We start from the raw sequence: 14,090 nt of genomic DNA, 5'->3' as shown, positions 1-14,090 counted from the left end.
CCTGAATACAATCGGCTCCACAAAATTTGGTCCCTCGTAAACCACTTCAACCAACAGTTTGCAGCCTTGTTTACTCCCAATCAATTGATGAATCCCTAATTACGTTTTCTGGCCACTTGTCTTTCAAACAGTATCTTCCCAGCAAGCGTGCCAGATATGGGGTCAAGATGTATAAGCTCTGTGACAGGGCAACAGGCTATACATATAGATTTAAGGTTTACAAGGGAAGAGATAGTTATGTAGAGCCAGGGAACTGCCCAGACTACATAGGGAGCGCTGGCAAGATTGTTTGGGACTTGGTGTCACCCTTATTTGGAAAGGGGTACCACTTGTATGTGGACAATTATTATTATTATTATTACTTGTGTCACTTTTTAGTCACCTTTTTGATTGTGGAATTGGTGCATGTGGCACCGTGCAATCTAATCGCCAGGGCTTCCCCCCAAGGGCTTGTAGAGTCCTGACTTAGGGGGGAGAGAGAATGCTCGAAGTGTAATAAATTGCTCTCAGTGGAGGGATAATTGGAATGTTTTCGTTCTGTTCTCCTTTCACGCAGATATGACAGTCCAAATTCCAATGGCGACTGGTGTTGTGAAGCCCCTCTGTGTTCACGAATACAACCTTAATATGAGAGGGGTGGTCTTCAATGACCAGATGATGGCGTCGTACTTAATTGCCCGTAGAGCCAGATGCTGGTACAAAAAAAGTGTCTGTATACTTATTCCAATTAGCTCTGCTGAACGCTTATGTGCTATACAAAGCGTCAGAACTGGATCCTTCCTAAATATCCAGGAAGAGATCGTTCACAGCCCTTCTGTTTCCAGACCGTTCTGTGCCCCAACTTCACAATGTAAATGCCAGCTGCATGGCAGGCATTTTCGGTATGTCCTCCCTGGTACCCCTACCCAACAATCACCCCAAAGAAAATGTTGTGTCTGTAGGAAACGCGGATATAGGCGTGACACCCACTATTATTTTCCTTCCTGTCCTAACAAACCTAGTATCTGCATCAGTGAATGTTTCAAACGCTACCACACACTAGTGGAGTGTTAGCGTAGGGTACAGCACTGGACAGTCTAGGGCACACTTTCACAGGGTTTTCAAAGATGCCATCGCATTTTGAGAGACCCAAACCTGGAACCGAACCATTACAGTTACAAATAAAAGTGTAAAAACGAAAACAAAAAAATATATAAAATAAAAAAGCAAAAATAGCTGTTGTTTTATTCTCTCTCTATTGTTCTGCTCTGTTTTACTGTATTTTTTTAACTGCAATATTTTATTGTTACTATGTTTTATCATGTTTGCTTTTCAGGTATGCAATTATTTTATACTTTCCTGTTTACTGTATTTTATTGTTAACCATTATTTCCTTTTCAGGTACACCATTCAGCTGCAGCACTGATTTATTTATCTTGACAGACACAGCGTTTGCTCTCACGATACATAAATTGGCGACTCCAGCGCTGTAGGAGGTGATTTCACCACTACAGTTTCAGGAAAATGACAATACATTATTTTTTCACAAAGTTATCACTAAATGATATATTGCTCAAACATGCCATGGACACATGTGAAATGACACCCCAAAATACATTTTCTGCTCCTCCCGAGTACTAGGATACCACATGTGTGGGACTTTTTGGGAGCCTAGCCACGTACAGGATCCTTAAACCAATCACCGCCTTTAGGATTTCTAAGGGTGTAAAATGGTGATTTCACTTCTCACTACCTATCACATTTCGGATGCCCTGAAATGTCCAGATAGCACAAAACCCCCCAAATGACCCCATTTTGGAAAGTAGACACCAAAACTTTGTGACAAAAGGTGAGATCTGCAAAATACTCAACATGACTCTCAGCAAATAGACTTGGGGTGTCTACTTTCCAAAATTGGGTCATTGGGAAAGGGGGGGGGGTGCTGTCCTGGGTATTCCATGACCTCGGCAGTGAGAAGTGAAATCAAGAATTTGCACCCTTAGAAAGCCTCAAGAAGGTGATTGGTTTTCGGGGTCCTGTACACGGCTAGACTGCCAAAAAGTCCCACACATGTGGTATCCCCGTACTCAGGAGAAGCAGTAGAATGTATTTCGAGGAGTCATTTCAGATATGCCCATGGCATGTTTGAGCAATATATCATTTAGTGACAACTTTGTGAAAAAAAAATATTGTCATTTTCCTGAAACTTGTGACAAAATATAAAATATTCCATGGACTAAACATGCCTCCCAGCAAATAGCTTGGGGTGTCTACTTTACAAAATGGGATCATTTGGGGGGGGTTTGTGCTATCTGGGCATTTCATGGTCTCCGAAACTGTGATAGGTAGTAAGGAGTGAAATCAAAAATTTACGCCCTTAGAAAGCCTGAAGGCGGTGCTTGGTTTTCGGGGTCCCGTACGCGGTTAGGCTCCCAAAAAGTCTCACACATGTGGTATCCCCGTACTCAGGAGAAGCAGCAGAATTAATTTTGGGGTGTCATTTCACATATGTCCATGGCATGTTTAAGCAATATATAATTTCAGTGACAACTTTGAAAAATGACAACAACAAAAATTTACACAATCACTTATGACAAAAAAATAAAATGTGCTCAACATGCCTCTCAGCAAATTCCTTGGGGTGTCTACTTTCCAAAATGGGGTTGTTTGGGGGAGGGGGGGGGTTGTACTGCCCTGCTGTTTTAGCACCTCAAGAAATGAGATAAGCAGTCATAAACTAAAAGCTGCGTAAATTCCAGAAAATGTACACTAGTTTGTAGACGCTATAACTTTTGCGCAAACCAATAAATATATGCTTATTGAATTTTTTACCAAAAAAGGAGGCTGTCCCCCAGGGGGGCTTTCTAGGCAGCAAAAAGTGATAACTATATCAAAAAGTTGGGTGTAGTTGAAATGCTTTATTTAATTATTACAAAATATCAAAACATGATTGTTTAAAATGGTTATTGTAAAATATATATCATCAAAACATGAGCTGTGGTACATGTATAAAAAGCAGCGCCATCAACATGACAATGTACAGTAAAAAAGCATCGTAGTCAGACACTGTGAATAAGAGTATTGTGTGTGACTTGTATTGGAAAACTGATGCGTTTCGACCCCAACGGGTCTTTTTCAGAGGATTATATAAACTGTGAAAGCATTAACGTGTATTAAAATGTTAGATAAATGAAAAAAGAAGAAAAAATTAACAAACAGTGATAAATAATTTCATATATTTACCAATCAAGATGTATTGAACCATATTCGATGTTCTCTGTATGAAAAAACCCCCCTCAGCATTTCTCAGTGGTTGGCATGGTCGGCAAAAGTGGGGGGGAGAACAAATGCCCCTGGCGGTACGCGCCTTGCGAGGAGTCACACCATGGAGAATCCCGGGCGTTTGGGGGAGGCCCAAGGAAGAGAGCAAGTGGAGCCTGCAGTCAAGGTATTATATGTAAAATGCATTAGTCGAGCAGCCCAAAAGGGTGGTGAGAGGGTATGGTTGTATGTCTATACACTAAATTGTTTTGTAATTCTGTAACTATGGTTGCGAATGGGTGGTCCGTGTGGGAATCGGGAGTGGTGGATGTGAAAAAAGGGGAAAAAGGGAAAAAAGGGGGGAAAAAAAGGGGGAGGGAAGGGAAAAATAAAGGAGGGGGGAGGGGAGGGAAGGGGAGTGTGGGGAAAATGGGAAAAATATGGATCAAAAACCAGTGGCAACCAAAAAGATACATTGTGAAAATGAATGATGAGTTTATTGCAAATTAAATGCAAATGAAGGTGCAGACCAATAAAAGAAAGTGCGGCTGTGGATGAGGTGCAAAAGTGGGAGGGTGGAGATGAGGAAGGGTAAGTGCAGGTAAGTGTGTCGGTGTACGGCATGATAGTGACAAACCAAACTAGTGGGGATAAATATACAAGAAAACAAACCAAAACAGTGAATTATGTCTGCCAGATACCATGGAACAGTGAGAAGGAAAGAGTGCGAGGAAGGAAGGAAAGGAGACGGTGTGAAGTGAAAGTGTGCATAGAATAGATAGGTCTCCAAAAAATTACCTTGTTTCCTGTTTAATTATAGATTCAGTTTAAATCAGAGGGGGACACCCGTAGGTGTACCACCTGGGTATCTATGCAATCAATAATAGTGATCTGTAAATGTAATGTAAAGAATGAGCTGTAAGTATATAGCTCTGAGCAACAGTCAGGGTAAGAGGACATAACATATAATGAAGTAAAGTAGTGTAGGTAGTCTCACCAGTCCTTAGTTGCCGCTGCAGACATGTGCATATCCGAATGGGACATGTGGGGTATCAGCAAATCTCCACAATGTCCAATCACCTTATATAGGGGAACGTATCAGAATGCCAATTGCTTGGATTGTGTGCAGGTGCCACTGCTCCACCTCCCGGAAGCCCCCCCCCGTCCGCCAGGAGAAATGGCGCTGAGCGTCACTTCCAATGTGGCTCCCCCGGCGTTCCGGAAGGATATCCCCGGCACCGCCGCTACGTCCGCCGCAGCTGCATATGCGCCGTGACGTCATGCGCACGCGGTATGATCGCGCGTGCGCAGGCATGACCACGGCACGCGGACATAGTTCGGAACGCCGCTGGCAGGTATAGAACTGCATTCCGGGTGGTGCTGCCACCCGGTGGATGCATAGGGAGACACAGGGCCCTTGTGTCTCCCCACCCTGCCAGGAAGGAGTGCTACAGCGGGGATCCCACTCCCACTGAGCCGGCAGATCAGAGGAAAATATTATCGCTGATTAAGGGGGAAAAAGAATGAATGAAAAGGGCATATTACAAAGGAATCAAAATATTGTAATCAATAAATGTCAGTGCTTGGCTTTCATTGCCTAGTCTCTAGTACATTGCATGCTGATATGCACCACACATGCACCACCAATTTTGAATAGTTCACATAGCGCAACTATAGATGTACACTGGTCTAGGTGTAAGATTGAAGGGTGTGAGCTATGTGGTGCAATGCAAAGTCCATGTATCATCAAAGCTGGTTGAATGTATATTAAAGTTGGTAAAGTTACAACTAAGAACTTATACATCATGGGAGAAGTAAATAAAAAATAATTGAAGAATGAGTGATGAAAAAATAGATAAAATGAGGCCATTTGCGGCAGTGACCTCATATCTGTCCAAATAAAGGAATATGGGGACCTCCAAAAGCTGCTATATTTAGGTGCCAAGCAGGAAAACCCTATATGGGAACCTCCAAAGACTGCTGTATTTAGGTGTTTGGACAAAGAGACCTAAAAGGGTCTGTGTTAAATCTTGATAGCTGAAGGGGAGAAAACATATGAGATACCAGACAGGGCATATGGGGATTCAGGGGTGATGTTAGACGGTGAATGAGCTGTTACGTTGATTAGGGGGTGCGCCCACTCCCGGACAGCCATTCGCAAGGGTAAGGGAGCCGGGTCGTGCATGCATCACCTTCAATGTGCTTTACCTGAAGAGAAGCCTCGTAGGAAAGGAGCAAATTAGATGGATTCGTTGAGGCCTGGAAATAATGTGGCCTGTAAATGGAATATCCACCTTTGCTCTTTCTGTAGTAGAATCTTATTTCAATCGCCCCCTCTGTCTGGTATCTGCATTCTATACAAAGCAGTGAATGTAACTTTAGGTACTATGTAACCATGTGTGGAGACAACATGTCTCCCAACTGGGAGGTATGGGTTACCTACTTGCATGCCATACATATGCTTGGATATACGTCTCCAAAATTCCTGTTTTGTTTTGCCTATATAATAGGCACCACATTCACACTCCATGAAATAAACCACTCAACGGGTCTGTCAATTTACGAAGTGTGTGGGCCTGAAAACTTCTCCATTTGGTAGATAGAAGATTTTATCTTTTCTTATTAGTGGGCAGTAGGAACAGTGTCCACATGGAAAGGATCCGGCTATGGAGCAATGTTTGGATCTTTTATGTTCGTTTTTGTATTCGCTTTGGACTAGTTTGTCCTTTATTGAGGTCGCTCGTTTGTAAGTTATCGCAGGTTGACTGGGAATGAGGTGCTTAAGCTTTGGATCATCGGTTAGAATGCTCCAATGCCGCTGTAGAATATTTTTGATGGCCACATGCTGGCGTGAGTAGCGCATCACAATACGAGTGCGATTAAAATCCACTTTCGTAGGAGGTTTGGGTTTGAACAGTAGGTTGAGTCGCGTTTGTTTTATGGTTAGGTTGTATGCCTTTTTCAGGCATGACCGACTGTATCCACGTGCTAAAAGTCGGCTTGGGAGGTTACCAGCCTCTCTGATGAATAGGCTGTCGCTGGAACAGTTGCGACGTAGTCGCAAATACTGCCCGTAAGGAATAGATGTATATCGTACACAATATTAGATGTTCTACGATATATGTGGTCTAATGATATATATAAACCGCCTGTTGAGGGCCTGCCATGGGGTCCATTTAAATTGGATAGTATGCATTAATATAAGCTCTCTGTTCCTTAGCAAGACATCACTGCGGACACTGCAAAGATACTGCTCTTAACATCCCGCTCCTTCCTGTACTGCGATTGGCTAACCCATGAGTGGGGGACGGGACGGACATGGCGGCTCTCCTATTTTATGACGTGGTGCGTGGCATGCTGGCACGTCGCTAAAGACGTCTATGACGAAACGCGTACGACGGCGCCATGCACGCTACGTCATTTCCTGGTACAGGCAGCTGGAACGCAGGTGGAACGCAGCGCGCTGCTGCTGTCTCCAACATAGACACCTAGTGTTTGCTGCACTGTAAGGCCGACATATCTTACCACTAGCCGCCCACAATAAATCACGGCCCCGTGCACGGCTTTTGGGGTATGCATAAGGCATTCCAGGATAAATATTTTTGAAATATATATTTTTATCAAGTTTGTATTTTTGTATCCAGTCGCTGTATTTTTTCAATAAACCCAGCAATTTTACTACACTATGGGAGCCTACATCTTTTTTCCTCTATGAGGAGTCTACCACAGATTACATCAGAAAATATCTGGAGGAAGGAGGGATACCCCAGGCTCCTGGACAACGAGGAAGGTGGAGCAACCGTATTGGTTGTAACTATAAGTGCATTACCCCTGTGGGGGTGAGGGGATCTGGTGAGTGGGGGTGAGGGGATCTGGTGAGTGGGGATCCTGGAGGGGGAGCACAAAGTCACAAGCGGATTTCCTGAAAACACTTACAGTCACCATTTTTGTGTTAATCACCCTGAGTGAAGACCTAGTACATCATATGGACTATTAGTTATGCATATGTGTACCAACACTGTCTTCCTTTTTCCTAATGTGTTTTTTTTCTCAACAAATGTTTATGTATAATTTTTTATATTTTTTATGTACTCACTAAGGCTGTTGCAAACACATAACCACTTTATGACTGCCAATCACGTTGTTATATATATGGAGCTCTATTAACCCAATATTCACTTTTATAGATATACACATTGTATTAACCTCACTAGTGGAATCAAGCTATCTGAGTGGGGATAGTTTAAAATGTTCACAATTTGTATAGCGGATCACCTTGTTTAAGTGATTAATAGTAACAAGTATTGTTCACGGATTTGGAGCTTACTGACCACTATATTTAATAATAGTCTGTATTACACTACATTTGTGTTAAGTATACACCATTAACTGGCACTTTTACGCAAACTAGGGAGCGCCACCATCCCCTTCTCATTATAACCTTGTACCTATAGACCCCTTAGGGGAGCTATATCAGGGGAGGCAGCATACCTAGGTAGGATCCTAAGTGCAGTCACCCACCCTTCAATTTACTAGTGTATAAGACGAGACCCTCATCATCCAGGAGTGACTGCTCCCACTCCCCCAGGTACAGATTGGCGTAGGACGGGGCACAACACGTCCCCATGGCCACGCCCTGTACCTGGAGGTAGTGGGAGCCATCAAAGCAAAAGTGGTTGTGGTACAGTATGTATTCCAAACCATTTAAAATAAATTTGTTTAATGCGGGGTCATAGCGTGAACTATGCTGAAGGACCCTCTTTACCACAGAGAGACCTGTGGTATGGGGAATACTGCTGTATAGAGCCTCCACGTCAATGGTGACAAGGATGGAATGATCTGTTAGAGTAAGATTATTGATGATTTGTAAGAATTGTATGGTATCCCTGACAAAGGATGGCAGAGATAGGACAAAGGGTTGGAGGTGTGCGTCGATTACTCCACTTAAATTTTCAGATATGGCCCCATTGCCGGAGACAATGGGACGACCGGTGGGATTTTTTGGGTTCTTATGAATTTTAGGAAGGCTATAAAAGGTAGCCACTTTGGGATGTTTCGTCCTGATAAATTCATAAAGGTCCTTGGTGATGGCGCCGGTGTGATAGGCGCGATCTACCATATTGTAGAATGTGGAATTGTTTTGGTTAATGTTTAGGACAGAAATTTGTTTATACCATTCCTTGTTTTGTAGAATATTCAAGCACATGGATGTACAGTCCTCATTGTCCATAATGACTACATTGCCACCCTTGTCAGAGGGTTTGATTACAATCTTATTGTTTTTGCTTAGTCATTGCGCGTGCGCTCGTGCAAACGCAGTAGCGATTGGAGAGTCATTGCAGATACAGTCTCCAAATGTCCTCATTGCGGGCTGTGCAGGCGCACTTAGCTGCCGAAAAGAAAGACTAGAGGCTCAAAAAACTAACCCGAGACATATATCGGGAAAAGGAAAAAATTGCCCGTTCCGCGCATGCGCGAACCGGGAATAAATGTCTTAAAGAGAACAATTTTTTTAAACTCCTAAACTCTTACCACCAGGGCCTATACACTGCAGCCATGGAAGAAAAAGAAAAAAAAATAACCTTACCTTACCAAGAAAGAAGAGAAGCTGATCCTCCCGCCGTCATCACCAGCATTCGTTTTTCTAGAAGATTCAGCAGACTGCGTTCCTATGAGGAAACTCTGCAAGACCCCAAAAGATCCACAGAAGGGGTTTCCAGTCTTATCAGTGCTAATAGCGGCCCAAGAACAGGGACTGCGCACGGGAGAGGCTGAACTCGGCGGACGCTGCCGACTGCAGAGGTATGGACGTACTGCTACTCTTTACCAGTCAAGAGGTATGAGAAAAAAGGAGAATGTTGGGGGAGGGGCTATGCCCTTTAATTTATGCTATTCACTAGTCCTGGAGGCGGAGTAGAGGCGGAGCTTTATCACATGTATGCTGCCATGGAGGCACCAGGAAATAAAAGCCGCAGAGGTGATCAAATACCACCAAAAGAAAGCACTATTTGTGGGAAAAAAAGGACGCAAATTTCGCTTGGGTACATCATTGCATGACCGCGCAATTACCGGTTAAAGCAGCACAGTGCCAAATTGTAAAAAAGTGCTCTGGTCAGGAAGGGGGTAAAACCTTCCGGGGCTGAAGTGGTTAATTATGATTTCATTCCCCCCATGTACAATGTCTGGAATCGGCATTTACTGACATCCATAACTCCCCTTGTGGTACAGACCATAAATTCCCTCGTAATACACAGGGTTATTCTACATTTCCACACTATATATGTGTGTATCATCATCTGCTGGAGATAAAAGACATCACAGTGACTATGGAGGATGAGGACGGACATGACGGGTAGTTACTGGGTGTAAATAGAAAATAAGGTCTTATTACCTCATCTGCTGCTTCGTCCAGTAATGTCTTCTATTTCCTGCAGCATGGAACTTCCTGTCTTTGCTCCAGGTGACTTCCTGTCTGTGCCTGACATCACTTCCTGTCTGTATTTCACTTCCTGTCTGGATATGAGTGAGATCACCACCTTGTGGAGTTCAGAGGAACTACAGCCCCAAGAAGTGTCTCATAGTAACCACTTCTTTAAAATATTTTACAGGGCTAACACAGAAGTTCAAATATAACACAAAAAAAGTAAGAAAAAAATATATACAGTTCTTATGCAACCAATTGTTTAACAAAGATATTTTATTACATATAGAAAAGTCTTAAAGACACAGAACACAAGTTAACAACAAACGTATAGCCAATAAAACAGATACACCCCCAAAACTGATCCTTTTGGTGAAGAAAATGCAAAAATACATCCAAAAGCATAAGAATATATATCAATCCACTCATAATGAAGATGTTAAACATAAATTGCAATTATGTAATGTTCACATAGGAATGGTGGTGGAGATCTCTCAAAGTAAGAACACTTCCTTGAATGCTTATATAAATAAAATTATGAATTATGGAGTGAAAAAAGCTGTAAAGCAATAAATAATATATAAACTGGGTCATCCACTTCATAAAGGCATTGTGATTCAAGATCTTCTAGATTGCATAGAAGGAGGACTTATCGATGATTTCATACATTTGTTTGGAAGGACAGAACAATCCTCAGAAGGGATCATGTAGGATGACAGGAAAGGCTGGTGAGATCATCCAAACATAATGATTACATCCATGAACTGGAGCGAGCTTGTTAGGGTGATTAAGCCAATCTGTAAACACTGTATAGACGTTATCAAGGAAATCAGCACACTCCAGGTGTTTGGAAAATCTCAAAGTGGATTTAGCCTGTCATTTATCAGGGGTAGATATGTCCACACATGGACAACCACAGGGACCACCAAGACTACATATATAACATGTGCAGTCAGGTCCCCAGGTGATTTAGTCTGTAATTAACTGCTTCCTGCCAGGCCTATAGCAGAATGATGGCTGAGCGTGAGCTCTCCCATCCTGGGGGACATCATATGAAGTACTCCAAGTCTAGTGGCCATGCTGCAGCTCCACTGAATGACAGATTATTGTACCGGGCTGGCCCCAATAACCATGTGACCAATCACAGTGATCACATGACAGTTGTACACAATGAATGGTTTTCATTCATAGCCATTCATTGTGTACTATTGTGATGATCTCTGTGATTGGTCAGTGATCAAGTCCAGTTTACCCTCATAGGGAGGCTTGCTCTGGATGACCAATAAGAGGCTTGGTTTCTGTGCTGAGATCTCGGAACTCAAAATGAGGCTTGGCTCTTTTGCTTCCGTGCTGAGATCTCGGAACTCAAAGTGAGGCTTGGCTTGTTTGCTTGTATATTTAAGGCGATGATGCAGCACATCGCCCGTGCCCCAAGATGACGTCAATCTGTGACTAAACTAGTCGGGCGGATGACGTGCTGACGTCATTGCGACATACAAAGCCCGGAAGTGCAGGTGAACGTTTTATGTACCAGCCGGTATACTTTTCTGTATGTGATAGAGAGATGCTCTCATCTTTAAAAAATTTAAACTTCAAATAAAATATCATTAGATCTTATGCTATGTGGAGCCTTCTTCTCTTTTGAATGGGACATCCGTGGACAGCGGAGGTGAGAGGATAAGAGGGAACATCCATAGGACCACTGTGTACCGGAGTTACTGCAGTTCAGAGGCCCTGGCAGGGAAATCAGCCACAGGTGCAGCTGACCTTTTCTATAGGTCTAACTATCTGGTAAGCAGGCATTTTGTTCATGGTGACGGGGACACATGATGACAACAATACATGGATTTCTGAAAGGTGAAGAAAGCTAAGGGAGGTGTAGAGGGGCAGAGGGAGTTACAAGGAGGTCAGGGAGTGAAGAGAGGGACAGGGAGGTGAAGACAGGTAAGGGAGGTGTGGGGGGGGGGGAGGGAGGGAGGAGGAAAAGGGGGTTAAAGTGTTACTAAACACAGAACCTGCAGTCACTATATCTGGTCTGCCACGGTGCACAGAATATGAAAATGCAATAATTTTAGTAAATATAAACTGTTGAATACCTTTTCTCATCAGCAGTATATAGCAGTCTTGTGACTTCTATCAGTGTCTGCTTAAAGCTTGTAGGAGGAGTTTTCATTCTCTTCTGGATTGTTCTATGAGGATGCAGGAACCCTGATCCTCTGACTGGACAGTGCTGATTAGCCCTCTGCTGATCACATGCACTCTCCCAAGGAAAAAAAAAACATCTCCAGCAATGCACACCAAACTGAGCATGTGCAGCTTGGCCCCTAGGATTAACCCCTTAGGTTCCACGGTGAGTATAACAAGCATGCTTTACTGCATATACAGAATGATTTTACTGTTGTGGGTTTAGTAACACTTTAAGAGGGGGGAGAGGGTTTGCAGAGAGGGTCAGGACAGTGAGGGGGAAGGGAGGAGGATAAGAGGTTGAAGATGGGGAAGGGAGGAGGATGAAGATGGGGACGGGAGGAGGATAGAAGGGTGAAGATGGGGAAGGGAGGAGGATAGGAGGGAGACAATGGGGAAAGGAGAGGGATAGGAGGTTGAAGATGGGGAAGGGAAGAGGAAAGGAGGGTGAAGCTGGGGAAGGGAGAAGGATAGAAGGATGAAGATGGGGAAGGGAGGAGGATAGGAGGATGAAGATGGGGAAGGGAGGAGGATAGGAGGGTTAAGATGGGCAAGGGAGGAGGGTAGGTGGGTGAAGATGGGGGAGGGTAGGAGGGTGAAGATGGGGAATGGAGGAGGATAGGAGGGTGAAGATGGGGAAGGGAGGAGGATAGGAGGGTGAAGATGGGGAAGGGAGGAGGATAGGAGGATGAAGATTTAAGGGAGGAGGATAAGAGGGTTAGAATGGGGAAGGGAGGAGGATAGGAGGTTGAAGATGTTGAAGGGAGGAGGATAGGAGGGTTAGGATGGGGAAGGGAGGAGGATAGGAGGTTGAAGATGTTGAAGGGAGGAGGATAGGAGGGTTAGGATGGGGAAGGGAGGAGGACAGGAGGTTGAAGATGGGGAAGGGAGGAGGATAGAAGGGTGAAGGTGGGGAAGGGGGGAGGATAGGAGGATGAAGATGGGGAAGGGAAGAGGATAAGAGGGTGAAGATGGGGAAGGGAAAATGATGAAGATGAAGACAGTTCAGTGAAGAGGGGAAAGGGGGAGTGAAGAGGTATACAGGGCACTCATGCAGGGTGGAGAGGAGCAGAAAAGTGGGGGGGAAGGAGAAAGATATGTAATTTGGGGCATGGGGGGGGGGGGGTTATAGGGTACATGAGGGTATTTACTCCTAGAAGTGGATAGCTGGTAGTGATTTCACATTTAGTGTTGGGCCACTAGTTTGTCCTGAGCACGAGTTCAGCCTGAACATTGGCTGTTCACCCCTTTCGGGGAACACCCGAATTTGCAATGCACTGCAGGCTGCACAGTGAAAAAAGGTGGGCAGATTCCCAAAAGATTGGTATACAGAGACCCCAGACAGTATGCTATGAAAAAATATATATATAGTTTATTGGACATAAAAAAATGGCTACAAAAAGACAAAAGCAGTCAGTTCAAAAACCTCCACCAAACACCGCAAATAACAACGTTGTTATTGTATCATTACAATATAACACATACAGAGCCAAGCAGCACAGACTCGTGTGAGCCGATGGAATATCCTCTATCCACTGTGTGACCACAAGATCAACAGGGAGATAAGCTCATTAGGAGTAATATCAATCCCTCAAAAGTAGAGGGGTTGATCAAATAGCACCACACATAGAGAGTGGATCGCCCACTCAAAGGGGAGTATCAATATGAGGGAAAACAGGTATCTGTGCAATCATCCAATGTAACGATATACAGTATGTAAGACCAAACCCTCTTTAAAGAAGAGTTCCCATTTTTAAAAAAAAAATAAAAGTCAGCAGCTACAAATACTGCAGCTGCTGACTTTTAATAATCGGACACTTACCTGTCCCACGGTCCAGCGATGTGGGGGATAGAAGCCCCACTAATCTCCCCCTCCGTCTGGCGGCACCCACTGCGAATGCGCGAGCGGAGCCACGCGCCGCAATTGGCTGCTCAGTCATCTGTAATGTGTCCCAGATGATTGACGAGAGGGAGGGAGCAGAGCTGAGCACTTCCTGCGCCAAGGGGAAGTGATGTCACCAGCCCAGGCACTGAAAGAGGCAGACTACGAGGGACACCCTAGCAACAGGCATTTAGAGGTAAGTTAAAAAAAAAAATTTCCAAATGTTTTTTTTATTTTTTTTAGGCACATTCATGCATTTTTTTTGGGGGGGTGGAACACCACTTTAAATAGATGCAGGTAGAGACTGAACAATGAGAACATGCCCCGTGAAGTAGAAAAAAAAAATGATCCAATATGAAGAAG

At 43.9% G+C, this 14,090-nt stretch overlaps 1 protein-coding gene across 1 annotated transcript in view; it reads right to left on the bottom strand.

Annotated features, from left to right (window-relative positions):
- Window positions 1-9,687, bottom strand: part of LOC141121850 (uncharacterized) — a 34,781-nt gene extending 25,094 nt beyond the window's left edge. The window contains exon 1 of the mRNA XM_073611592.1: window positions 9,632-9,687. The gene's annotated coding sequence lies outside the window, so the exon portion shown is untranslated. The remainder of the gene's footprint in view (window positions 1-9,631) is intronic.
- Window positions 9,688-14,090: the final 4,403 nt, after the last annotated feature.

This window comes from Aquarana catesbeiana, unplaced genomic scaffold (genome assembly GCF_042186555.1).
Source record: "Aquarana catesbeiana isolate 2022-GZ unplaced genomic scaffold, ASM4218655v1 unanchor233, whole genome shotgun sequence".
In the NCBI taxonomy this organism is placed as follows: Eukaryota; Metazoa; Chordata; class Amphibia; order Anura; family Ranidae; genus Aquarana; species Aquarana catesbeiana.
Note: the sequence above shows the minus strand (reverse complement) of the source record. Positions and strands in the feature narration are given on the sequence as shown.